At 41.2% G+C, this 26,411-nt stretch overlaps 1 long non-coding RNA gene across 1 annotated transcript; it reads right to left on the bottom strand.

Moving 5' to 3' along the window:
* Window positions 1–2,301: 2,301 nt before the first annotated feature.
* Window positions 2,302–14,737, bottom strand: LOC123590494. The gene is made up of 2 exons (XR_006708796.1): window positions 14,654–14,737; window positions 2,302–2,539 (listed from the first exon to the last, which is right to left on the bottom strand). It is a non-coding gene; the product is annotated as an uncharacterized LOC123590494 (long non-coding RNA).
* Between the last annotated feature and the right edge of the window lie 11,674 nt (window positions 14,738–26,411).

Here is a 26,411-nt window from a genome sequence, read left to right as displayed (position 1 = left end):
CAAGGCATAAATGAGGCATAAGAAGCCAAAGTGATTTACCCAGGTTTTACCGAGTTGCTAATAAAATCCTGAGAGTAGAGAACCCAGGCTGGGAAAAGTCACACATTCTTTTTTCTGGTTTCTTTACTTTATGTGAATTCTCTAGTGGTTCACAAAGTTGCTGGCATAACCTTTAGACATGTTTTGCTCATGAAATGGGGTATTGATTCCTTGGTTTACCTTTTTTCTCCTTACTCAGATTCCCTTTCATGTCCACAAGAGGGAAGGAAAGAAACAAACTACTGGAACTAAATACTGAAATGATGGATAAAAACAAAGTCTGCAAATCAAGAAAGCTAAAGCTTTAAAGTTGGTCTGATTATTATATTAAGATTTATTGTCCTAGAAAAAAGCTAGCTGTCCTTGTATTCTGAAAATCACCATGTGTCAGGGGTTCTGTGTCATTAATGACATACCATATGCTTTTGTCTAAATCAAGATGATTCCTGGGCTTTTGAAGATGAAATCACAAACTCAAATACCTACATAGTTGTAGGAGAGAGTAAAGCCGATCAGATGTGAGAGATAATGAGATTTGCCTGGAGTATGGAGACTTTGAAGCATAGCTCCCCCTCCCCCCAACCCCCACCCCACCCCCACCCAACCCCTAACCCCCAAGGCAGTCCGCTGTGCTGTCCCAGCTGATTGCTTCCGGGTGTGAATTTAGGCTCCTGGCAAGTGGATTTCCCAATTTTCCAAGCTGGGTATCTGGATTTTTATGTGAAAGCCCCCAGTGAAAAACTGGTATCCCAGTCAACAGTGGGTATCTGGCCACCAGAACACAAGAACAGTTGGCCTCAACTTGAGCGGGGCTGGGATTTTTGTCTGTAATGTAGAGGATGCCATTGCATGTTTTTATTGTTTAATTTCATTTCAAAATCAGAAACAGCAGCCACGAAATCATAAGAACATGGGAAGACCCATTGGGACATAATTCTTATAAGAAGTCATCTATTCTTGAAGGTTCAGAGGAGCACTGTTTTCGAGGGAATCATCTGAAGGCACTTTATATTCCAAACGAACAGTAACCGTGGTGTTTGAGAAGGGTAGAGTGGGTATACTAGACAAGCAAGTAGAAATGAGTAACGTTTTGCTAATCTTTCAAGGCCTTCCCTGAACACCACGCCTCCTGTTTTAAAACCAAACGTGACCTCTATGCGGTCTACCAGAGTAGTGTAGTGGTTATAGCCAGAGTGATACTCAACCATAGGTTTAACAATAGGTTATGGATCGTGGCCAATCAGAGTGTATTTAGCATTTAAGAAACCAGTACAGATATACTGACGTATACTAGCTAAGTACAAACCCTGTTTGTATCATACGCAAACATCCCAGAACTTGGCTGCTTAAATTAGGATAGACCTCAGACCAGCAGCATCAGCGGCACCTGTGTGCTTATCAGAAATGCAGAATCTCAGGCCCTACCCAAGACTTACTGAATCAAAATCTGCATTTTCACAAGATCCTCCCACGGTTGACACACACATTACAGTTTGAGAAGCACTGTCTTGGAGCATTCGGTGCCTCTTCTTGTCATCTACCATATCTTGCCTTATATTCAAGTTATTTAAGTTCTTCTTTGTCACTACCAGTAGACTATTACTTTGTTGAAGCAGAGGTTATGTTTAAAAATTGTACCGGTGGGACGCCTGGGTGGCTCAGTGGGTTAAGTGTCTGACTTCAGCTCAGTTCATGATCTCTCAGTTCCTGGGTACGAGCCCTGCATCGGGCTCTGTGCTGACAGCTCAGAAGCAGCAGCCTGCCTCAGATTGTGTCTCCCTCTCTCTGCCCCTTCCCCACTCATTCATGCTCTCTCTCTCTCTCTCTTTCTCTCTCAAAAATTAACATTAAAAAAATTGTACTGCTGTGCTTAGCATCTTGACCATAGGAAGGATTGAAAAATTTGTATTGAATTGAATGGAAATGGAAAAGAGCAAAAACATCACAGCAATAATTATAATCAGAGCAACTCACATCTATTGAGTGCCTTCCCTGTGTGCGATACAGGGCCCAGTATTTTAGAAATCTTATTTTATTTAGAACTCACGATCACTTAGAAGGTAGAAACCACTGATAGTTATGTCGCAGATGTGGGGACTGAAGATTCAAAAGGTTAAGTGACCTGTCCTGGGACATGAGGAGGCAGAGAGGGGACAGCTTTGTCTGATGCAAAGCCAAAGTCTGCACTGTCGGCCGACTTGGGTTGGTAGGTGTGAATGAAGGAAAAAAAGAAGAGTGGAAGAAGATTCTTTCAAGTCTGAGACTGGGAGAAGAGTGTTTTATTCTTGATGGTATTTCCAGATTCATCAATAATCGTCTCTGGGATCTGGGCCCTGAGATGAAATGCTTCCCTTTACAATCAGGAATATCTGTTGGTGAACATTCATCCTTGGCCAGAACATGGAGCACTTTTGTCTTCATATTTTATTGATTCATCTGCCTGCAGATGAAAGGGCGAGAAAGAACATTGTTGCCTGTGACAGCCGTTGTGCTTTTTCTCCTGAAGAAGCAAAAGGAATTAGGAACTCAGTTAAATGTAGGAGCGATGATTGAGAGTGGGGAGAGGAAAAAGAGAGGAAAATGTCTCTTGGCTTTTCAGACCCTTCCAGCAGGAAGCAAAGAGCTTGATAGATTCTGTGCCACAGGAAGACCTAGTAACAATTTAATGGGTCCACTAGACAGTGCCATTAGGGGGTGATAGGCAGTATATAATTATTTTTAACATGCATGTATGGTTAGGGCTTGAAATGTATCACAGTGCTGTCCAGTACTAAGGAAGCATAGATACACAATTCTCCCTGTGTACGGGGAAGGAAACCAGTCTAAGTAACCCACTGGGGATAAAAACATGAAGAGTTTAATGAAAATTAAGGCTCTGCAAGAGAAAGTGAGACTCTTTCTTAATAAGCCAGCTTTGAAATATTTTAAGTTGCTCTTAGGAGGAAATGTATTCAGTTATTCACAAAACACTCCCTTGGAAAGAATTGTCTTAAGCTACATTTGCATCCTGTCTTAAGAACTAGATGGTAAGCATGGCAGAGATTTTTGCGACCTCTTAACAGTTAGCCTCAGGAGATACTTATTTAAACATCACTGTGAGCGAAAAAACGAAATAACAAAAGAGGTGAATAATCACTCCATAACCATGTATACCATTGCTCCTACAGTTTAAGGAACACTTCCAACAACATCCTGGAAGAATATTATCTGTAGAATCTGAGAATCTGTTAACATCAGGTGGATTGAAAACAGCCAAACTTTCTACGTATTGTCAAAATATGTGAACAGGTCTCATGAGTAATTTCTTAAATTTCAAGATTAATTAGTGTCTCACAATAATGTATTTAAAAATCCATATGCCATTACACATCTAAATTTCCATAATTATCTCTTCCAGGATAATAATAAAAATTTGCCCCTCAAACTCATCCCTTTGGGTATTTAGAATCTTATGTCCTCTTAGTGGATGCGTAGGTGATTATATAATGCTTCGAATGGAATTTTTAGCCTAAACATATATTAAATTCTGTTTCGGGATGAAATGCAAACGTTTATAATTTGGGATTTAAAACAAGTTTAAATTATGGAAGTATTTTTTAAAACCTTGGGCTCTGTATTTGATTTCATGAAAACTAAACAAAATTGGCCATAACATACTGACAAGTATTTTGGCTGTCTAAGTGTTTTATGTTTACAAAATACTAAAGATTAAGAAGAATCCTCTTCCTGCGTCAAGAGACCTTTAAAATGGCTTTACATGTTTTCTACTTAAGACATGAATTGAGAGAAAGACTCCAGCTGTCTAGCTTTGACTTTAGATCGGCACCAGTTCTTCCACATCTCTCAGTCTCCAAATTGAGAGCTTCCAGGCTTGGAAGTGCCTTCTCTTCCCAGCCAGTACCCCCGCTCATGGGAGATGCCGCCGCCATGATGGTTAGGAGTTTACGCTCTGGAGATTGGCTTCAGATTATAGATTTGCCACTTGTAGTTACAGGACCGAGAACAAACTCTCTGTATCTCACCATCACCGTCTGTAAAGGGAGGATGATAAATAACATCTATGTTGTAAGAAAAACTGTGTGGGTTAAAGGAGATAATATGGGTACAGGGCTTGGTACAGGGTTCTTCCTGAAAAATGCCTGCAAACAGCTCTGTGCATCTTTTAAAATGTTTATTTTTAAACAGCTATTGTTATTAATAATAATAATAGTGAGAGAATAGAATCCACTGTCTTCACTTAGTCATTAAATCAACTTGAGTTGTTTCTGTTTAATTTTGCTTTTGAAGTGGCATTTTGTATTTATTTTATTACATGAGCATCACACACCCATGGTAATAACAAATTTTAAGTTCACATAAGTAAGAAGGAAAGAATCACTCAGTCTTGCCATCCAGAAGACATCTGTAATGACATCAATACTTACACATGTGTGCCGCATGGATGTGTGTGCGCGCGCACACACACACACACACACACACACACACACACACACACCTTTTTTCCCCATGAAGATATATGTCTCTGCAATGCATAATCACGTTTAAACCAAAGTGGTATAAACACTCTGTAAATGTTTGTTAAAGGCACATGTACTGGAATCAAATTGCCTTGATTTAATTCCCGACTTTGCCACTCAATAAACCATGTGATCTTGGGCAAACTATCGACCTCCATTATGTGTTTGTTGGTCTTCTTATCTGTAAAAGGAGAATATCTATAGGATCTTCCTCAAAGTGTTGTGAGGATTAAATAAGATTTTATATAAAGTATAGCACCCTTAATTGTAGAAGTCACTGTGTAGGATGCTTTTAAGGATCCCATTTTGAGGGCGTTCCACCAGTAAAATGCCAAGATCTAGTGTGGATCTGTTTCCATTGCTACTCTTCTCTCTCTGCCACCTCGAGGACTTTAATTGTTCGCTTGCATGACCAGTGTTGAAATTTGTCTGAATTGTAAGTGACTTATTAATAGAGAAGTCTAATTCAGTTGAGACAAAATGCCCACGGTAAGATGATTTCTCCCAATTTAATCAGACTGGGAATAAGAACTGTGTCTTCGACTTCTTCATATCCCCATGTGCCCACAAACTATGCTTTGAATTTTAAAATTTTGGTGCTTTTTAAAAGGGTACTAAACAAATCTATTGAGTAACATTCATGACCTCAGGAAAAGTTTACTGGGTGTCCTAAATGAGTAACTTGTCTTTTTTACTTTAAAAGAGGTGATCGAATGAGCTGATAACTTTTTTTTTAATACAGTATTGCTTGAATTGCATTAGACAAAAATTTTTTCACTCTGCTTTCAGGCCCAAATAGCATTAAATGTCTTTTCTCCAAGTTGGCATTTGCTGTTTTCTATCTGTCCATAAAAAATGTAAGGCAAAAGATGAAAGTAATGCCCTAAAAAAATTGAAATCTCTCCAAAGGTGATTGTAATGAAAATTATCCATTAAACTTTATAATTAAAGCCCTTGATAAGATGCACATGTTAAGTGAGTTTTTGGAGGAGCCCCTCTTTCTTCATTCTCCCTTTTAAAAGATTAATTCATTAAACTGAAACCAATCAGAGGAAGAAAACCCTATACAGGCTTGAAATTTTGTTTGGAAACAATTAGGTTCTGTCTTTCCCAAAATATAGATTGTGCAAGTAATGGGGAACTTGGCTAGAACAAGCTCGTTGACAAGATGTGGCTATTTTTTGACAATATTTGAGCTATTTTTAGTTATTGTGCTGTTTGTGCTTAATAACATTTGACATGAACATTCACTTACATGGAAGTTATCCTTTTAAGATATAATGAGGAAATAGTTGGCATTTGTTTTGGGAAAATATTCTGTTTTTAGTAAAAAAAAAAAAAAAAAAAAAACCACCCTGTACTCAGAAGAGATAAATAAATATCCTCATTGACATTAAGTGTGGAGAAATTGCATTAGGAAACGTAACACTTAACTTATAACACTACATGCAAAACTTATTCTGAAGAAGCAAAAATCTTCATCTACAAAACATGTTAGCACTTTTTTTTTTCTTTCAAGTATATCCAGTCACTGAAAGTAGACTAATAAAATTTTGTCTGGTAGAGAAAATTAGGGGAATTGCTTTAATAAATAAGAACAGTTTTTAATTAACACTGTCAGTAAAAGGAGTCCTTCTAAAGTCCTTGAAAATACTTAAAAACAGCTTCCCTGCTTCAAGAGATTGTTTCAAGTATGATCTTCCCCTCACTATTTTTTTCCTTCATCGGTAGTAGAAGATTGTTTGAGTTTTGTCCTTGTTAAGTATCGCACATCTCCAGCTAGTGGGGTATGAAGTAGTGAGATGTAACACTTCAGCATCTGGTGGGTCCATTGACTTCCCATAAGTGAACGAGTCAGCCAAATCAAAACGAGTTCCATCTCTGGATCTTGTTTCCCTGCACATGGGGCTCACACTTCCCTCATGTCCTGGCTTCCTCTGAAGACCCCGAGAGCTCTGGAACTCCTGAAAGATTTGCCTCCCTGGGGACCTGATCTGTACTCAGGACCTCCTTCAATGGAGCCAACTGGGAATCTCAGCAGGTAACCATGCTTGTCCCCAGCACTACAAATCCAAAAGTTGTCTGGCAGTCCAACCATGACACGTCCGGCAAAAGGGGCTGCTGTGTTCCTGCTGCTGACATGATTGGTTTAGGAACCCAGGCAAGTCAGATAGGGGAATGACTCATCAATAGAACCATCTGCAAAAGGTCAGTAGGGGGCATCTTGACTGCCCTCTATTCTTTTCTCTTTTTTCTCTTTAGATTAGTATTCTCTAGGGGTGTGTGTGTGTGTGTGTGTGCGCGCGCGTGTGTGTGTCTGTTTTTTTATACCTCTGTCAAAAAGCCACACATATACAGAGCTTATAATCGCAAAAATAACAAAGTAAAGCATATACAAGGATTGTAATAAAATAAGAACAGTGCCCGGCCCTACCTTAGCCCAACTTATCTCCCTTTTCTAGTTCTTTACCTCAGAAGTGACTGCTTACAAATCGTTCAACTCTTCATTCTGGTATTGACTTTCCTATTTCTAAGTAATGACTAATAATTAATGTCTGTTTCTACAGATATTTCTTGATTTTCCAGTTTCGGGTATCAGCTACTGACTGCCTACAAACGTTTCAAATACAGTCTTATCACATATTTGGTAAAATACTTTTTAGCACTACACACACACATACACACAGAAAAATATTCTTCATAGTTGAGTCACATAGTGTATGGATTACATGTCCTTTCTATTACAATTTGTCTTCCTCCGATGCTAACATTGTCTCGTTTTTTTTTTGCTCATCCTTTCATATTCTTTAACGAACCCTCTAATAGTCGCTAACATGCATTTAGCAGGTGCTTCATGCCCAACATCGCTGTAAATAATTTCTAGGTAGGAGGTTTGGAGACAGGAGGTGTTGCATGTCATGTCCTGGCAGAAAAGGATAAAGTCCAAGTTCCCTGCTGTGCCATAGAAGATCTGGCCCCAGGTTGCCCACCAGCCTCATTCCTTGTCTTCTCCTTCCCGTTACTTTGCAGCCCAGCCCCACTGGACTTGAACTTACCAAGCCTGCTCTTTTTCCCTGGCCTTTTCCAGCCCCACTGCTGCCTGAATCACTCCTCTGTCCCCCTTACTTGCCTTCCATCCATCCTTGGATGCCATCCTCTCTAACCCCTAAAAACTGTTAGTGTCCCTCAGTGTGCACCTCCTGCAGCACCCTGTTCTCCCCACCCACCGCTTTTTGCAAGTTCATTACTTGTTTACGGTGGGTTTTTCTCACTGAACCATGAGCTCCATGAAGGTGAGTCCGAGTGGTCTTGTTCCCTGAGGAGGCTTCAGTGTTTGGCATCTAAATTTTTGGCTGTTTAATAAATTTTAGCTGTTGTAAGATGGGGTCTCTAAGGAGAATGACAATGACATAAATACACATGACAACATTGCAGTGATTCAGGGTGAGAAAATCCCAAGTGAGGATAATGAATTGTTTACTCACATGAAGTAATTCTGTTTCTCCTTTATAGGTTGCCTAACCTTCAACTGGCTGAGACTTGTTGCAATTATAAAGTGAGAGATTGGGCACTTGTAGATTGGGCAACCTGGGTGCAAGAATCTAGTTCTTATTCAGATTTTGCAAATGATCCTTGGAAGACTTGAAGAAATAAATTAACATCTTGGAGGGTCACTGTGGCTGGCTGTGTGTTCTCTAAGCTTCCATCTGCCATAACACACTTGAGGGATTTGCCATGCCTAAAGCAGTGATTCTCTGGGCAGTGAAACCAGAGAAACCAATAAGGGCTCTACCTTCATGGAGCCTCCAGTCTATTCATGAAGACAAACAATTAGCAGCCCAGCACATATAAATATGGACTTGCAGATGGAAAAAACTGGTGTCAAATTGGAGACCAAATGGTCATAGGGAATAGAGAGGAAGTTCTACCTAAGTGGCCAGGGAAGGAGAGCCTGAGGAAGTGTCATTTAAATAAAAGGTCAGGGAAAAGGTATTCTCAGGTGAGGGAAAACAAGTTCAAAGTCTCTAGGAGAGACGATGGTTATGATGGTTATGTCTCTAAGACAACATGGTTATGTCTAGAAGCCAAAAGCAGTGCATTGTGGTTGCAGCAGAGGAATAAAAGGAAGAAGGGCTTAAAATCAAGTTTGAGAGACAGGCAGGAGTCTCATTATTTGGGGTTGGGAAGCCTGTGCTACTCAGCTTGAGGTCTGAACATGGGTTGCTAGTGGGCAAACTGCTACCCATCTGTGATAAGAAAAAGAGCTTGTGTGGATGTAAATCAGTTATGTCACCTAGAACACTGTACCGAGCTTATACAAATGCACACCCGCAGACACACGTTTAGCAAGACTTGCTCAATAAAAAAAGGAGTGTGCTGGTTTATATTTATGTTCTGATGTAAATTCCTTACCTTGTTGCAGACCAACACTTTGAGCATACAGTGGGCATATATTAAAAGATTTCCAGTGCCTGTGAATGTGCATTTGGTAGTGAGGGAGTGGTGGTGGTGGTGGGGGGGGTGTTAACGCATGATCGGATTCACTTTTCAAATAGACATCTGTGGCTACAGAACAGAGAGTGGGGTAGAGGAGGCAGAAGAGAACAGTCAGGACCAGCATTCTAGCAAAGAGATAGATGATGATGACCCGAACCAAGATGGCGGCAACGGAAGTGGAAGATTAGCGGACAGATCATGATATATTCGGGGGTAGAATCTATAGGATGTTCTCATGGATTGGGGTATGAGGTGCTAAGAGGGCAATTCAAACTTGGCTTCCAGGCTTCTGTTCTGAACAAGTGTTTGAATATTTATGTCCCTGACTGAGATAATAGCAGTAGAGGATGAATGAGTTTAGAATTGGGGAGGTGGTATGCATGGCTGCTAATGTAGTAGTTATAATCGTGGACTTTTAAATAACAAGATCCTTTATGAAATCTCCAAATTAATAAATACTACCACAGCCCATATTTTTTCCCATAAACACTTTTTTTTTTTTTTGAAAGCAGGAGAGAGAAAGATCAAAAGTTGTGTTGAGATACAGATACTGGGAGGCGTTAGGCTCACTCATCATAAGTGATTCAACTATGTGACTAAGCCAAGTTATGCAGCTATCATGTTCTTGAGGGGTGCTTCTGAATGGCTAAAATTATAAATCTTCAATCCATGAACAGCAAGGGCATGTCCAGGATGAGGAGTCAGTTTCATCCTAACTGTCAACCCTGAGTGCTTTTCGACGGTCGCTCAGAGAACTCTTTTGAGGCTGTATCTGGAGTGCGTGAAAAAAGCACAGTCACTGATGCTCAGTGTGGACATTGGTTACAGGAGGATCTGTGGCAGCAGGCGGGCCTAATATTTGCTGACTCCCTGCATTTTTCAGGTACAGAAAACGAATTGGATAAATGCCTCAACATGTGGCACTGGCTATAGCCCTTCAAATATTGCAAAATGGAACGGGCACTAAACTTTGAAGGGAACTGTCTATGTGATTAAAACTCAGAATGGGTTCCAAGAGCTGGAAAACAATGTCATTACTGTTTTCCTTCCACCAATCTATTTGAGTCAAAGCTGGTGGATACCTAAAATGCCGTCTGGAACGTCAATGCAGTTTTGCTCTGGGATCTATTACGGATAGAAAGACAGCCTGATGAAGACTGGGCAAATCCCACAGGTCTGGCTGGGCTAATTGCCATGGGGTCCAATCATATGGCTGCACCTGGGGATACGGTGGACCGTTCTTAGCTTCTCCAACTTTATTCTATGGACAAAACTGTATTGCTTTGTGTTTACTCATTTCAATTTAATTTGGCTTTGTCATCCCTCCTACTACCTCTGAATCCTTCCCAGCAAATGGAGGCCTTTTGCTTTCTAACCCTAAAGAAGATTTAGGGACCACATGAAGTATTTGGGGTTGCCAAGGGAACTGAAGACTCATCTGGCTCGTCAGAGAGGGGCAGCATTTTGGTGGAACATCGGGAAGACTGCTGCCAACCTCTACTCAGGTTGCGGAGACAGGAAGGCTGATGTATGATATTAGAGATGATTATCCAAGGACTCTGCCAAGACTCCATGAGGATTATTATCATGGTGAAGCAGAAGGGGAATAATGATTTGAGGAAGTTGATAGAACAAGTCGCATAAGTTGTATGGTCAAAAACCACGAACAACCTCATTTTCCAGTGAGAAGACATTGGTGAATTTTGTAATTTAGATATTTTGTCAAGGAGTTCCAGAATTCACTGTTGGACAAGAGGAAAAAAGAGGCCAAACTCAAAAGAATTACTTTTAATTCACCCTGAGATGTTTGCTGTGGGTGTGAAAATGAATTCAGATCGCAAGCATGTGCCTGTTTGTTAATATTCAAGTGGACTCATAGAGTTGGAGATGTGTGAAGTCATTCAGTTTAGGTGGTTTCAAACTTTTTATTCTTTATCATAGCACAAGTTAAAATAAAAACTCCTTTTGTTCAACTTTTTTTCTAATGTTTATTTTAATTTTGAGAGAGAGAGAGAGACAGAGTGCAAGCAGGGGAGGGGCAGAGAGGGAGGGAGACACAAAATCGGAAACAAGCTCCAGGCTCCAAGCTGTCAGCACAGATCCTGACGCAGGGCTCGAACTCATGAACCCCAAGATCGTGACCTGAGCCGAAGTTGGACGCTCAGCTGACTGAGCCACCCAGGTCCCCCTCTTTTGTTCAACTGGAAAGATTTTATTTATTTATTTGTTTAATGTTTGTTTTTGAGAGACAGTGTGGTGGGGGAGGTACAGAGAGAGAGAGAGAGGGAGACACAGAATCTGAAGCAGGCTTCAGGCTCTGAGCTGTCAGCACAGAGCCTGACGTGGGGCTCAAACTCACAAACTGTGCGAACGTGACATGAGCTGAAGATGCTTAACCGACTGAGCCACCCAGGCACCCTAACTTTTGTTCAATTTTAATACAAAACAGGTAAAAGCAAAGATGATCGTGCGGGAGATGGAAAGTCACAAGCATGACCCATCTGGTTCTGTGTCCCTCTCACCCACTGGTTTTTCCATGAGACGCCTCTGGTCTAAGGACTTAGTGTGAAAACCACTTATCTAATGCAACTTTCCTGGTTTGTAACAGGAGATAAAGTGACCTACCCAGAATCCCACAGTTAGTTACTTGGGAGACCAGATCCCTGTACAGCGATGTTTCTACTACGTCATACTTGAAGCGTTAATGACAATCCTCCTACATCCTGAGCCCCCTCTAACTTGTCCTACTCCTCAAATCAACAGGATTACATTTATTATCTTCTTCTTCCCATGTTAATCAATGGACTTCATCCCATTACCGCAATTCTCCTGACAGCTTACAGAAAAATATATCTGACTCCACATACCCATGAAAGTGGAGCAGGGAGCCGTGGATATGCCTTCCTCAGCCAAGGCTCACAGTGATTGCTGCTCCTGAACATGCCCTGTGAAGGAGGGTTCCAGGCCACGACCACAGCTGGGTGGGAAGTGGGGAGGGGAGGGGAATCTGTCTTGTCTTCTATTGTGTTGCCCTGCCACGTGACAGAAGAGAGTCATGGGAATTTTCTGCAGGTCCCAGGTTGTTTGAATGCTGCCTCTCTCAGAACTGACATTGTGTTTGGCCTTTGGTGAATGATTAATTTTCATAGCCTGTTTTGTGAGATTTCTAATCGCGTGTAGTTAATACACAGACTGTTACAAAGCATAATAGCATCTGTCACCTGAGTAAAAGAAGTGTTAATTTTATATGGACTTCTACTTCTAAGGATCAATGATTTTTAGAGATACATGTGATCATAGAGAGTTTCTCATCCATTTTTTTCTCACAAAACGAGGAAGTTGACGCCCAGAGCAGTGAAGAGCTGTGTCTATGATGAATCAGGTGAATCAGTTGGTTTGAGGTGTGAACCCAGCCCTCCTTGCTCAACACCCATTGTTCATTCCACTCTTTGATTGGTTTGATTGGATTGAAAAAATATGCATTGTGTGTCCTTTAGTGCAAAATATCTGTATGAGGGAGGGAGATTTTCCTATTTTCTTGACGGAGAAGGGCAGACAATGAAAACTCTTGAAGAGCTGGGCTCTTCGTTTTTTTTTTTTTGCAAGAAATGGGCACCCTAAAAGCATCGTTTGCCAGCCCCTTTGGTATTTTTTTTTTTTTTTTTTTTTTTTCCACAAGAGCAGTCACTGTTTTACGCTGGGAGTTTAGGTATAGTCAAGGGTACTGGCTATAATCTTTAGGTTAATGACGGCCACCCTTTATTTTTAACCTTGAACAAGATACAATTTGATCCAATAGTTCTAATGCTGTCAGAACTCTGGAGTGCAATTCCTTTGAGCTAATTTGTGAAGTTCAGACCCACGGCTACTGATGTCACCATCAAATATGGGCACCATCCGGCCCATGTGGGCCATATGGATCTACACAAGTCGATCATCTCTCTTGGAGAGATGAAGTGACCTATATATGACAATGATGAGAGGGATGTTTCTTCATGGTATTAACTTCATCCTTGAAGAGAAAATTGCTGCTATCTTTCTATCTTTGGAGCCAATCTGTTAGAGATGAAAAGTTTGTGCAGGAGCTGGGTGATCTGAGTCTGAATCCTGGGCCTGCCTATTACTGGCTGTGTGACCATTGTTGAGTTAGTTAACCTTGCTGTGCCCGAAGGTTTGTATCACAGAATAGGTTAATCAGAATAAACATCTCAAAATGTTTCTGAAGATTAAATGAGTGGGTACGTACAGCTATTAGAACAGTGTGGCAGGTAGTAAGCACTTAATAAATATTATTTATTATTACCTTCATATGAATTAAAGACATCTGATAAACTCTAGGTAAACATCAAACTTCTAATTGTTTAAAATAAATATGAAATAATAAATATTTGCTATATTTGTTGTTTGGAGCAGCTGTATTTTGAGATAATTTGTTATGTAGCTATGGCTAACCAAAATACACACTAACCATGGTTAACAGTCACCACTTGATACGGATATTGTTGAGACAGAGCAGGTCTGATATCTAATTCTTGTTCTTTCACATACTCAATAAGCATTTACTGTGTGCTGGGCAGTGTGGACACGAAAGTAACTTTTAAAAAAGACACTGTCTTTGCCTTCTGGGGAAAGGCAAGCTTGCAAAATTTGTGGCAAACGTATTCATTCAACGTCACAAACTTACTTTAAACTATGACTTGTTATAAATGTTTAATTTAGGTAGTTTATTAAATATACGATTAAATGTCTTTGCTCTATTAAACAAACAAATGAAAAACCCCGTCTAGACATTGAAATGGATTTCAGCTGTGGTCTTACTTTGGATGTTTAGGAAGCCCTAAGGAATCACCCAATCACTGATGGCCTCTTCTGGGCAGGCTTTTCTTGTTATTTAAAGCCAGAGATAGGGGAAGTCTGTTTTCTGTGACTTTATTCATTCGGTGTGCATTCTTGAGTGTTGTTAATAGGGCACACCCCAGGCCAGGTGACTACGGGTGGAGGAAGGGCAGGGTGAGGACAGAAACCTGATTAAGACATGGTGTCCACTCTCAGAGGGCATCAGGAGGGAGGGGAGAGGTGGGGATTCAAAGAACGTTGAGTGGTCCTTGCCTTCCAAGCGCTCACTGTCTTGAGACAGATAAGGTCAGTAAACAAATGGTGACACAGCAGGGAGAGAGGTGCGAAGTGCTGAGGGAAGCACAGAAAAGGAAATGACTAAGACAGCCTGACGGGACCCAGGGAAGTTTCAGGCAGGAAATGGCACATAAAGTGGGTCAAAGGATGACTAACTGTTTGCCTGTTGGAAGAGAGAGGGTGGGTTTTAAGGCAGGGGAAACTGCATGTGCAAAGGCACGGAGGCACAACACTCAAAAGTTGGCAACATTCGGACTGTGTGAGCGATTCAGAAAGAGTATGGCACTGCCCTGCTTCAACGACATCATTGCCCAAGTTCCTTAGCTTAGCTGGTGAAGCCTGGCATGAGACAGTCCCTGCCCACCTGCGCAACCCCTTCTCTTGCTTCACAACCACCAGCCACATGGGCTCCTTTTTGTCTTTGGATCATCATTAGCGTGATTCTACTTCAGATATGCTGCACTTACTGCTTCTTTTCTTGGGAACATTTCCTCCTATCTGTTTGCATGGCTGATCTTAATCTTCAGGTCTTACCTCTTCCGGGAGGTCATCCTCAGGGCCATTTTCCTTGAAGCAAGTCCCCTAGTATTCCCTATGACAGCACATGTCACATAGGAGGCATTGTGACCTGTACCTACCTGCCACTCAGGAATGTAGCATGAGACCTGGGAGTAGGCACACAGACTGTCTTGCTCCTGTTGTCTCCCTAGTGCCCAGATCGGTCTTTAATGCTCTGCTTGATAGAAATTTGTTGAATGAGGAAAGGAAAACATCAATGAATGAATGGATGAATGGATAAAAAATTTGGGAAAAAAAATTGGTCTGGATATCTGCCATTTGTTTCTCCAGGTTCAATCTCCATTCTTCTTCATCAAATTCTGTGTCACGGAAGGGAACTGTGTGAACCACATTAATATTCACCCTTTGGGTTGGATTCAGCCACAAGGGGGCAGCTAAGAGAGAGAAGGGATTGATGCCTTGAGCATTCTACACCTCTCCTCTGTTGGTGTCTGTAGGGGATCTCCTCACACAGCCTCTCTGTTTCTAGGGAAGGGTAAATGCCTTCGCCCTTCCTCACTTTAAGGGGAGTGACACCTCCTCTTATCTTTCCATGTCGCTACCCTTGTGGTTTCTCTGTAGTCTACCTACCACTTTGTAGGTAGTCCCTCTATTAATCTTCTTTCAATGTACCTATGCTGATCTGTTTCCTACTGCAATCTGGGAAGACACAAGAGGGCTGGGACAAGTTGGGAAAGGCCTTGCATGCATCAAAAGAGCTCAGATCATATTCATTTGGAAATAGAGAGCCATGAACAATAGATCTTTACACAGAGCTTTAATATAACCCGAAGAGTGAGGCAAACACTTGGGGTCAGTGTAGATCATGTTCTCCCAACCTTTGATAGTGCATCTCATCAATGAAAACTGTTTGAGGGGCGCCTGGGTGGCGCAGTCGGTTAAGCGTCCGACTTCAGCCAGGTCACGATCGGTGGCGCAGTCGGTTAAGCGTCCGACTTCAGCCAGGTCACGATCTCGCGGTCCGTGAGTTCGAGCCCCGCGTCGGGCTCTGGGCTGATGGCTCAGAGCCTGGAGCCTGTTTCCGATTCTGTGTCTCCCTCTCTCTCTGCCCCTCCCCCGTTCATGCTCTGTCTCTCTCTGTCCCAAAAATAAATAAAAACGTTGAAAAAAAAAAAAAGAAAACTGTTTGAGCGTGTCGTGCTAATATACACATGTCCGCTTATTTGTAAATTATATACATCCATGCTTGTATTAGCGTGTATACATTTATATAGTGTAAAATATAAAAGTAGACATTAAAAAGCACAGAATACAGATAAAATAAAGTGTATTTAAAAGATTTAAAATTAATTTTCAATCTTTATCTCACTAAAAACCATACCATTACTGCTCTGATGGCTTCATTTTTAAGGGTCTCGCTAAAATTATAGCCAATACTTTGATATAAACTTAGAGTGATGTTCATTGTCAAGGAGGGTGCATAAAAATCCAAATTCCAGGGACACCTGAGTGGCTCAGTCAGTTAAGCAGCGGACTTCAACTCAGGTCATGATCTCACGGTTCATGGGCTAGAGCCCCGCATCAGGCTCAGCTCCTGGAACCTGCTTCAGATTCTGTGTTTCCCTCTGTCTCTCTGCCTCTTCCCCACTTGCACTCTGTCTCTCAAAACTGAATGAACATTAAAAAAAAAAATAAAAAAAAATCCAGATTCCAAATCATCTTGATAACTTCATGGGCTTCAAAGGTGGGCTAATCTCTTGTCAGATCTAATTATATTATAATGTATTAAACACATAATTTGGCCCACATGATTAAATACAGACCAAGAACCAGGAGTTTTATCTCACCCTAAAAGAAAGACCCAGGGCTTTTGGGGTCTGATCTAAATAAAACTTCAGAACAATCCTGCAAAACAACATTATTTTTACCTTTTTTATAATGAGGAAACTTTTTGCAAACATGGAAAGATCAAAGAACTCGCCCAGGAGCTAGTAAGTGTCAGAGAAAGCTTTAGCCTGCCTGTGCCCAGAGAACTTGTCCCTAATCTACCATATGATGCCAAGAAAGAAGAGGGAATTTTGGTATGCTTTTATCAGATGGCCTTGATTTTCTCAGTAAAATAGAAGAAGGGGCTTCCTGGACTTAAAAGGCTATGTTCAGATAAAATTGGAGTGAAATGTGCTGATTACCCAGCTGGAGGGCAGAGCACCTTTGAAATTGTTATCTTTGCTCTTCTCCACTTTCAAAACAAGAATTTGACATTCTCTCCATACGGTTCACTCTTATTCACTCTAACTCCATCATGGTTTCTCTGTGGTTCCTTCCTCCCCAGCTGGAGCTTTCTTTTGCTTGGCACCAGGTAATTCTCCAAGTGAATACGAGCTTGGATGGGGAAAAAACAAAGAATGCATGTTTCCTTTATTTGTTGTTTTTGGTTCATTGTTTCTGGACCCCAGTTGCAAGATGTTGAGGTGAATGTCACATAATGCCAAGTTCCTAGAGGGGAAATGCTGGGAGATCACTCAAGAAAACATTTAAAGGAGGCCACAATTATGAGATATATAAACCTTGATGAGACTGTCTATTCTGCTAGTTGGGCAGATGATGCTAATATCAGAGTGCTTCGGGAGCTCTGGGCACCATCATATCCAGTCAATGAGTCTTAAGTGTGACCGCGGCACTCCAGAAGGTCATAACTATTGAAAAGGGTTCAGGGATGAGGGGATGGGTGGGGGGGGGGGGAGTTCCAGCACAGTTAATAGGAAGATACCAGCTGAGAGGGTAAGTGTGTGGAGAGTAAGGCGGGAACTTGGGTGAATTTTAGAAGAGGAGCCATGGGAATTGTGACCAAGAAGTCAACCAGAAGGGAACAAGATGATCTCTGAGTTACACATGGAAAGAGCCCTTCAAATGTCCTAGCTCTTTCCACATGCTGTTATATGCACCTCTAGAGAAGGCTGGTAGAGAAACAAGCCACTTCAGCTCTTGATAAATACATTTTCAAAGATTATCGTCTAGAGTGGGAGAGAAAACAAACAGAATTTGTGCCTGCAAAGTAATTCATAGTAATCCGCTGGGATGCCGTGGGAAATTCAAAGCATTATGTTAAGAGTGTGGAAAAGGTAGCACTTTTAATATATTTCCTATTATTTCTGACTGAATAGGTCAAGCAGTAAACACTGTTGAATACTGGCCTTTTATTATGGCTTGAGAAATTTTGGAAAGCATTATGATTCTTTAATAAACCCATAGAGTATAATGTTTCTAAGGGGGTGTATACTCATGGGTCTACACACACAAAGGCACACATCAGTGTAACTGGGGACAAAGAGCCACTGCCGTCTTCCTGCAATGGGCTGTCAATCTCCTGCCAGCAATCAATAGTACAATCACTCTGGGCCCCGCATTGGAGAGGCGAGCGGAGGACGGACTGAGGTGGGGAAATCTGAGTAGTTAAATGCTTTTGGAAAAACCCACTAAACCTTGACACCTGTCCACTCTCTCCCACATCCAGCCCTCACCAAAGCTAAGCTCTTCTTATATTTAACCCCTGTTGACTCTGTCTTGTGTTTCCTCAGCGGCCACTGTAATACCTTTAATGTGGGTTTTCAACTCCAACAACATACTCCTTCCCACTTTTTCCTACCTCTCCTTCCACCCTGTTCATCACAAATTACTGGCCTCCTTCTCTCATAGCACATGACCTGCTCACTTGTTTTCCTGGGAAGATTTGTTTCTACGTATCTTATGTATCTCCCTTTCAAATTCTTCTGTTTTCTCACCTGTGTCTTCTCTTCCTCTGTCAGGGTGCTCAGTCATACCCCACTGCTGGTCCCATCTCCATTTTCACCGATATCATTTCTTCTAGAGAGTATGCTTGCTTCTTTCCTTCTACTTAAAATATGTTTCCTCTTGAAATTTCAGTTTTATTGTTCCAGCTACCATCTCAATTCATCACTAACCTTTACTGCTGAGGTTTTCCAAAAGCATGTATTTTATAGGTATCCATCCTCTTCCATGACTCATTGACTCTAGCTCTTTTCATTCGTTTAGCACCACATGTAGAATGGTTGAAGGACAGAGGGGTGTTTAGTTTGGAGAAGTGAAGGCTCAATTTTCCATGCAATCTGTGTTCAGATCTATAAAGGACTCTCCAATGGGAGAGATTACTTTTCTTACCAGCCTGCAACAGAGAATTTGAATTAACAAATAAAACCTACAGAGAGGCGAATTCTCAACACAATGTCAGGATGTATTTTATTACCACTGAACTTATCCAGAGATGAAATGGGCTGCTGGTGAGTAGCAGCAGGTTCCTGCTTCTGGAGGTTTTCACATTCAGCTTAAATTGTAGTAGAATCGATTTGGGCACCAAATGAGCTCTTAGACTGGATGTCGGTTTCCAAATCCTGAAGTTTTGTGATTATCGTGCAGTCATTTCCAAATATCCTCTCACTCGACCTGTTTGCAGCATAAGCCATCACTGTGTTCTTCTTGTTTTATCTATATACAAAAATAATAATGGTCGTTACAAGGATGTTAAGCAACACAGAATGCACAAATGTCTAAGCCCTCCTATTTCTTGCCCATTCCTTCCCATGCCGTGTCATTCCTGCTGACAGCTTGAATTGTTAGGGAGATATGTAAATATCCTTCTATTTAGCGGCATATGCATCTGTAATAAAATGGACTTGTACTCTATCTGCTGCTTTGCAACCTACTTTTTTCTCACCATGGAATAGGATGGGTCGCCTTCCAGGTCAGTATATGTAGCCTACCTCTTTGTTTTGATGGCTGCATGGAACTCAATAGTTTCAATTAGGAGTGGGCAAACTTTTTCTTAAGGGATCAGAGAATACATATTTTTCACTTGTGGTCCCTATAGGCTCTGTCCTAATTACTCAACTGTGTCGTGTATCATGAAAGTAGCTATACACAATACATAAGTGAATGGATATACCTCTGTTCTAATAAAACTTTATTTATCCTAAAATTTGGATGTCATAATTTTCATGGGTCATGAAATAGCATTCTTCTGATTTTTTTTTTTTTTTTTTTTGCCACTTAAAAATATGGAAACCATTCTTAGCTTGGAGCTGCATAAAAACAGGCAGTGGGCAAGATTTGGCCCATGGGCTACAGTTTGCCAATCCCCCTACATACGTCATTAGGAAGCATTATTCATTCTTCACATCTTGTGTGGAGTGAGTGCTATTAACTTAAGTACCTACCTTCTTCACTCCCTCACTAACTTCCCCAGAGAAAGTTGATATGATTGGTGAGCTTAGAGGAGAAAGTCGGTCTGTCCTTTCCTCTTTTCTTCCTAGTTGGGAACCAGCTGCCTATAGGGAGTGTACCAGGAGGAGGCACCCCCTGGACCAGTACTGCATGATGAGCATTAGTATGAGAATGTCCATTTGTTTTTCTTATTCAGATATAAGCCACTTTGTCCACTATCAACTTCATCAATAACAAAGGTGATATTTTGGTGTCTAATCTTTCTTGCTTATTTGCATTTATCCCCCCCCCCCCAATTGATTTGGACACGGAATAGACATATTACTTATCAAGTAACTTATTTAGCCGTTCCTCACCCCTTTGACACTAATGCTTCCTACCCATTTGGGTAGCCATTCATGATCTAGTCTGTGGACTAAGTCTTTATTCTTTCTTGCTTATCATGCCATGTAATCAAAGGACATGTATTGTGGGTCTTTCTTTGGAAACCCTCATAGATATCTCTAGAGATGGCCAATGCAATCTCCATACCCTCATCTTTTCCCTCTTCTAGATTTGTTGCTGCTATCACCAGCTTAGTATTCCTACAGCACATCTTTGAGATGTCAGATACATCATACGTTTGCTCAGAAACCTTTAATGAACCTCCATCAGTCATCAGATAAAGAATAATTTCTTAGATGACATTCAAAGCCTTCTGTACTTTGACCCTTATTTATTGTTCGAGTTTTACCTTTCATGATTTTAAAAAAGTGTTAATATGTGTGAGATGTTTATCATAGTGCCTGGCATATAATAAACCCTCAACACACGTCAGCTGAATTGTTCCATTACTCACACTCCAATCACTTTCCAGTCATAGTGACAACTTGCTATTTCCCACACAACTTGCTTTTATTTGTGTATCTCCTTTTTTTCAAGCCTTTTCTTTCAAGCCATCATCTCTGCCAACTGAAACATTATCCAACCTCCAAAGCTTCCAGGATGAACCTTCTTCTCTGTGCATTATAATCTTATACTTTCAGCACTCAATAAAGGTGAATTCTTACAGAGTACTATTTGAAGGCCCTGGGACTCTCAAGATGACAATTATGTGATGGAAACTGACAAGTGAGGAAAATGTTGCTACAGAGTGTGTGATGGTTAATTTTCTGTGTCAGTATGACTGGGCTAAGGGAAGCTCACATAGCTTGTAAAACATCATTTCTGGGTGTGTTGTGAGGGTATCTTTGGAAGAGATGAACATTTGAATGGTAGACTGAATAAAGAAGATCAACTTCACCAATACAAGTGGACATCCACCACTCAACCCACTTAGGAGTTGAATAGAATATCAAGGCAGTGGAAGGGACAATTTAACTCTGCTTCAGCTGACCTATCCATCTTCTACTTTCTTCACATCAGTGTTCCTGGTTCTTGGGCTTTTGGACTCAGACCAAGATTTAAACCACTAGTTCCCTAATTCTCAGGTCTTTGGACTCAGACTGAATTACACCACCAGCTTTTCTGAATCTCCAGCTGGCAGACAGTAGATCATGGGACTCCTAGGTCTTTATAAATATGAGCCAATTTCTACACTAAATCACCTCTTATGGCTATCTCTATATATTTCATTGGTTCAGTTTCTCTGTTTCTCTGGAGATTGATATAGAATGTTAGATGTGAAGTAATATAAATGATTTGAAGGTAAAATTTTGCAAATAGTAGGGAGTGATTCACAAATTACTGTGATGAATATTTATTGAATGCTTATTTTATGGCATGTCTTGTACCACGAACCCCCTAGTGGTTAAGAGTAGAACTGACCCTATTCTCATAAGGAATTTACCATCTGCAGGAGACAGACATTAATCAATTAACCTCACATATGATATAAAATTTAAACTTGGGTGAAGGTACTGCAGGAAGGTACATGGTGCTGTGAGAGGGTAAGATAGAGGAGTCTGACTGTCATGGTGGAGTGGACCTGGAGGGAAATGGATGGGTGAGAGAGACGTTTTAGAGCGATAGCCAGCAACATAGTAGATATGGCTGCCCCCTTCATTCCATCCCCTATCAGGGCTTTCGAGGAGGAACGGGGATTCAGCATATAAGTATGTAGGAAGAAGGGATTTCAGACTGAGGAAATAATTTATGCAACTGCACGGAAATAGAACAGAGCGTACTGAATCAGGAATTGCAAGGTATTTAGTATGGCCAAGGTGGAAGGTACAGGGAAATGGTACGGAATGAGGCAGAAGAAGGAGGTAGGGATGACCAGGTCAGGAAGGATCTTGTATGTTAATCTAGGGAGATTGGACTCATCATGCAGATAGTGGGGAAACACTGAATAACTTGAAGCAGAGGAGTTACAAGGAAGTTGTGTGGGAAATGGCCAGCGGCAGAGGGATGGGACAAGTCTTGGAAAAGGGAGGCCATTAGGTAATTACTACAAAATCCCAGAAGGGAGGTGCTGAAGGCCTGCTCGGAAACTTGGGCATTGAGATCTTGATGTCTTACTTGCATTGAATATTGTCAAAATGAAGGAATGATTCTGTTCTCATACTTTGCAGGGTCTGGCTTTTGGGATCTAGGTTTTCAGATGAGTTCATCCAAAGATGGGTTTCCACGATTATTTACATTTGGACTTTCCAGTTGCAGACCTCAGAAAAGATTTGAATGTAAGCTACTTATTGGGGAAGTGACCCTAGGAAGGGTTGTTAAGGCAGTGGAGAAGTAAAACAGTGACAGACAGAAAACATCCAATAAAGAATGTATTAGAGATGAGATTAGTGCGGTGGGCAATTGAGAGTCAATCCCTTTAGGGATCTCTGGAAGATAGTATAGACCATTCGTCCCAGAATTATCCCATCTAATGGTGCTGGAGCTTATGTGTTGATTCAAAATTCTATTGTTACTTGAGGGATGGCTCTTCTGGACTGCCTGTTTGTAGTAAGAGTAGGCTCCAACCTCGGATACAGCCATAGGCAGTGGGAGGTCAATGGTATTTTTCTAGGCTTCACCCTAGATTTGTGGTCTCACATGAAATAAGTCTTTGAAGTGATCTGAGAAATTCCAGGCACGTAGCAGGAAATTTCTATGTCACAGGAGACTTTTAAAAAAATCTTTGGCAATCTATCTTGTGGACTCCACTGAAGTGTGTAACACTGGGTACAACTATGGCTCATGTAAGTAACTCCACAGAGTATGGAGATCAATAGTGAGAACATTAAGAAGGCATTTCTTCTGGTGGGAGAGATCTAGAGGCAGAACAGGAGGCACAGGAGGAACTGTCACAGATTACATGTCACTTACGTGCTAGGACAGTGCTAAATAATTTCATATACCTTATCTAATTTTATAAATTTAGTCATAGCAGCCACCTTGTGAAGAAGTCATCGTGCATCTGTTTTGTAGATGCGAAAATTGAAGGAAACTAAAGCTTGCATGGTAAAGTGATTTGCCCAGTATCACGTAGGATATCGGTTATGTTTGGCCACAATAATGCTGCATTACAAAACCCACAAACAAAACCCAGTGCTTTAAAATAGTGTTTATTTGGTTCCCCAGTCTGTAGGTTGATGATTTAGGCTGAACTCAGCTGGGCAGTTCTTCCGGTCTGAGCTGGGCTCACTTAACATGCCTGGACATCAGCTGACTGCCAGCAGATTGGGATTGCTTTGGCTGGGATAGCTAGGATATCTCCATATGCTCCCCTCATCTTACATTATCTAGTAGGCTGGGCCGGGTGGGTGCTCATGGCAATGGCTGAGTACAAGATCACAAACTGAAATATGCAAGCACTTGTTCAACCTCTGCTTGCTACATGTCTGATAAAAACCTGTTGGCCAAAGAAAGTCGTATGGTTGGGACAACAGTCAGACCTGGACACAGAATTGAATTAATGTCATCAATCGGCCGAGTTGGCCAGTAGGTGTCACCTGAGGCTTAAACCCAAAGCCTGGCAGGCTATTTGTTGTGCACCATGATGCTTTGCAAAAGGAAGTCCCTTGTTATCTGAATTGGGCCTAGAAAATGTCATTACTGGTTTCAGACAAGGTGCATCTATTTAATTCTTTGCATGTTTGTATTGCTTCCAATTCACCCTCTGACCCAAGATGAGTTAGACTCTATTTTTAAATTTTTATCTTTTGTTTTGTAAAGAGAGAACGAGTTAGGAGAGAACTCCAAGACCATTTTTACTGATTGAAAACTTAATTCAGTGACCACTGGACTCAAACCTTCCTGATGGACCATGATGGATGTGTATAGTTTTATTTTTCAACAGTCATTTTGATAGTTCTAAGAGGAGGGGTAAGGAGATGAGTATGGTTAATTTGCATTTAAAAGGACTTTCTTAGAGTTCAATATAAAAGGTCAGAAATATTCGTCCACCAACCAAGATAGTGTAGCTAAGGAGTGCTGGGTTTGTTCCCACTGCCCTGGGAAGCCTTGATTTAGGAATGCATTCTTCCTTTTCCTTTTAAAGAGAAGTTGTGACCAACTCTTTGTGACCTGGCAGGAGAAAAGAATAAGATTTGACCTCCTTTTGTTCCAACAATAGCCCGCAACTGCCTCATTCCATTGTCTCAACGTGCATCATCTGTCATTCATCAACTGTCCTTCCAGGACAGAGCTGCATTCTCCTTGTGTTATCGCTCTGCTATGTGGTGTCCTTTTTCATCTGGTTTCGGAATTTAAAGGGGGAGAAAAAAAAAGACCATGAAAAATGTGTAAGTTGGATGCTATTCATTCACTTATTTATAAATAAATGGAAACTGACAGGCACCTCTTCAGAAAATGTTTACTATATGGACAAGTGTTGATGACATGGGCTGAAAGACACAGTCTGGTGCCACCAGGACCAGCTGCTCCTTCAGTAGTTACCATTGTGTAGCCTCGCTTTCGTTTTGGCTTGGCACATGCATTTTCAGCCTGCCTTACATTGTGTCTCCAGGATACTTTATCTCTGGCACTGTCTGCCAGAGACAATAGATGGGCCTTTTGACCAGGCCTGAAAGCTTGGGCTTTGTGTGCTCTTGATCTCTGGTGTTACCGCGGCTTACATAATGGACCTTGCCTGATGCCAACGGATGCATCTGCTGTTGGCCCAGTAACTTTGCTTCATGGAAATGGCACTCGTTTTTGTCCTCATGCTGCTGTGCTGACATTTGCTAAGCCAGACGCATGTTTTTGTTTTGGGAGGAGAAGGAACACTGCTCATTGCTTAGCAAGGGGAGCAGTGGATTAAGCTGTTGGATTTATAGTAGATCTCAAACTGGCTCAAATCACAGATCCTGGGTGATCCCTCCTCAACTCTTCTAAGTGGTGCCATTTGGGAGGCTGTTGGGGAGTTGGTGGTTGGATTCCTTGAGGATGTGTTGCTCCCCTGTACGAGCTCTAGATTTTTATGGGTCTGTAACACAGTTACAACAGAAGAGTTAAGTCCTTGTCTATCAATCAACCAACCAACCAACCAACCAAACACCAACCAACCAATAACCATATACACAGTAGCCCTCGAATGCAGGGAACTGTGTTGGCTTCTGGAAACATAAAAAGGCATAGGTTAAATCCTTGCTTTAGAGGTCTACAATTTGATTCCAAAAAATTATGCACATACATACACACATATCATCTATCTATCTATCTATCTATCCATCAATCATTTATCTATCTATCTACATACACACACACACAAACACAAATTACACACACACATATAAGGTATTGTTTATTGCATTGTGGTGGGGAGGGAATTCAGAAAGGGGAGGTCATTGTGAGTGGAAATGTCTGGGGAAGGCTTCCTCAAGAGAAACGAAATTTAAACCGAATGTGAAAGACCAACTGATACGTTGAGGGTTGAGTGAACCCAGATGGATAAAAACACACAGTCATAAACAGAGCTATTCTTGGATGTACAAAGGTTGTTTTAGAAAAACACCCTATGCCTTTAAACATCACATTTTTAATCCACAGGATGCACCATGTCATTTGTGTTTATTTGTGGTATTCTCTAGAAACCTCAGTAAGTTGAGGGGAAAGACCTTACCACCTTCTGTTTATTAACCACCATTTATTAACCACCTTCTGTTTGCCATGCACTGTGCTATCTGCTTTAGTATGTTATCTCATTTAGTTATTTCGCAGTCCTGTGAGCCATGCACTATTGTGCCTCGTTATAGATGAGGAAACTCAGGCTCAAAGAGGTTAAATCACTTGCCCAGCTCTCATGGTTTTCCAGTGACAGCTCTCTGCATTATTTATACACAGCCAATAATCTACTCAACTTTTAAGATAGTCGAGAGAGTACCAAAATACAATATCAATGCTGTTTCCAAACAAATACTTACAATGCTGTCTCTGAGGTGAATACGTTGTCAGTAATGGCAGAAATGAATTATGTGGAAAAAAAGAAAAATAACTGTAAAAGAAATAAAAAAAGACAGTTGATGGGCATCCTTTTGGGACACAAATGCTATAGAGTTT

Source organism: Leopardus geoffroyi, chromosome B4, assembly GCF_018350155.1.
Source record: "Leopardus geoffroyi isolate Oge1 chromosome B4, O.geoffroyi_Oge1_pat1.0, whole genome shotgun sequence".
Taxonomy (NCBI): Eukaryota; Metazoa; Chordata; class Mammalia; order Carnivora; family Felidae; genus Leopardus; species Leopardus geoffroyi.
The sequence above is the reverse complement of the archived record's forward strand: the minus strand, read 5'-3'. Positions and strand labels throughout refer to the sequence as shown.